Here is a 2513-nt window from a genome sequence, read left to right as displayed (position 1 = left end):
AGGGTCACAGAGAGCAAGGGACACAGAGAGCGAGGGACACTTAGAGAGTGAAGGATACAGAGAGTGAGGGACACACTGAGAGAGTGTGGGACACAGAGAGCGAGTGACACAGAGAGCGCGAGGGACACAGAGAGCGAGGGACACAGAGAGTGTGGAACACAGTGAGTGAGGGACACAGAGAGAGCGAGGGACACAGAGAGATAGCGAGGGACACAGAGAGCGAGGGACGCAGAGAGCGAGGGACACACAGAGAGAGCGAGGGACACAGACAGAGCAAGGGACACAGAGAGAGCGAGGGACATAGAGAGCGTGGGACGCACAGAGAGAACGAGGGACACAGAGAGCGAGGGACACAGAGAGCGAGGGACACAGAGAGCGAGGGAAACACAGAGAGCGAGGGACACAGAGAGCGAGGGAAACACAGAGAGAGTGAGGGACACAGAGAGTGAGGAACACAGAGAGAACGAGGGACACAGAGAGAACGAGGGACACAGAGAGCGAGGGACACAGAGAGCGAGGGAAACACAGAGAGAGTGAGGGACACAGAGAGTGAGGAACACAGAGAGAGCGAGGGAAACACAGAGAGAGTGAGGGACACAGAGAGTGAGGAACACAGAGAGAACGAGGGAAACACAGAGAGAGCGAGGGACACAGAGAGTGAGGAACACAGAGAGCGAGGGAAACACAGAGAGCGAGGGACACAGACAGCGAGGGACACACAGAGAGAGTGACGGACACAGAGAGTGTGGAACACAGAGAGCGAGGGACTCAGAGAGAGCGAGGGACACAGAGAGAGCGAGGGACACAGAGAGAGTGAGGGACACAGAGAGAGAGAGTGAGGGACACAGCGAGAGAGAGTGAGGGACACAGCGAGAGAGTGAGGGACACAGCGAGAGAGTGTGAGGGACTCAGCGAGAGAGAGTGAGGGACACAGCGAGAGAGAGTGAGGGACTCAGCGAGAGAGAGAGTGAGGGATGCAGACAGAGAGTCAGGGACACAGCGAGAGAGGGTGAGGGACTCTGCGAGAGAGAGTGAGGGACACAGCGAGAGAGAGTGAGGCACACAGCGAGAGAGTGAGGGACACAGCGAGAGAGAGTGTGGGACGCAGCGAGAGAGAGTGAGGGACACAGCGAGAGAGAGTGAGGGACACAGCAAGAGAGAGTGAGGGACAGAGAGAGAGTGTGAGGGACGCAGCGAGAGAGAGAGTGAGGGACACAGCGAGAGAGAGTGAGGGACACAGCGAGAGAGTGATGGACACAGCGAGAGAGAATGAGGGACGCAGAGAGAGAGTGAGGATCACAGCGAGAGAGAGTGAGGGACACAGCGAGAGAGAGTGATGGACACAGCGAGAAAGAGTGAGGGACACAGCGAGAGAGAGTGAGGGACACAGCGAGAGAGAGTGAGGGACGCAGAGAGAGAGAGAGTGAGGGACACAGCGAGAGAGAGTGAGGGTCGCAGAGAGAGAGAGTGAGGGACACAGCGAGAGAGAGTGAGGGACACAACGAGAGAGAGTGAGTGACACAGAGAGAGAGAATGAGGGACAGAGAGAGAGAGAGTGAGGATCACAGCGAGAGAGAGTGAGGGACACAGCGAGAGAGAATGAGGGACACAGCGAGAGAGTGTGAGGGACGCAGCGAGAGAGAGTGAGAGACACAGCGAGAGAGAGTGAGGGTCGCAGCGAGAGAGAGTGAGGGACACAACGAGAGAGAGTGAGTGACACAGTGAGAGAGAATGAGGGACAGAGAGAGAGAGAGTGAGGATCACAGCGAGAGAGAGTGAGGGACACAGCGAGAGAGAATGAGGGACACAGCGAGAGAGTGTGAGGGACGCAGCGAGAGAGAGTGAGAGACACAGCGAGAGAGAGTGAGGGTCGCAGCGAGAGAGAGTGAGGGACACAGCGAGAGAGAGTGAGGGACACAGCGAGACAGAGAGTGATGGACACAGCGAGAGAGAATGAGGGACGCAGAGAGAGAGAGTGAGGGACACAGCGAGAGAGAGAATGAGGGACACAGCGAGAGAGAGTGAGGGACGCAGCGAGAGAGAGTGAGAGACACAGCAAGAGAGAGTGAGGGACACAGAGAGAGAGTGAGGGACGCAGCGAGAGAGATAGTGAAGGACACAGCGAGAGAGAGTGAGGAACACAGCGAGAGAGAATGAGGGACGCAGAGAGAGAGAGTGAGGATCACAGCGAGAGAGAGTGAAGGACACAGCGAGAGAGAGTGAGGGACACAGCGAGAGAGAGTGAGGGACGCAGAGAGAGAGAGTGATGGACACAGCGAGAGAGAATGAGGGACGCAGAGAGAGAGAGTGAGGATCACAGCGAGAGAGAGTGAGGGACACAGCGAGAGAGAGTGTGAGGGACACAGCGAGAGAGAGTGAGGATCACAGCGAGAGAGAGTGAGGGACACAGCGAGAGAGAGTGAGGGACACAGCGAGAGAGAGTGAGGGACACAGCGAGAGAGAGTGTGAGGGACACAGCGAGAGAGAGTGAGGATCACAGCGAGAGAGAATGA

This window comes from Scyliorhinus torazame, unplaced genomic scaffold (assembly GCF_047496885.1).
Source record: "Scyliorhinus torazame isolate Kashiwa2021f unplaced genomic scaffold, sScyTor2.1 scaffold_68, whole genome shotgun sequence".
NCBI classification, from domain to species: domain Eukaryota; kingdom Metazoa; phylum Chordata; class Chondrichthyes; order Carcharhiniformes; family Scyliorhinidae; genus Scyliorhinus; species Scyliorhinus torazame.
This window is presented reverse-complemented; position numbering follows the sequence as displayed.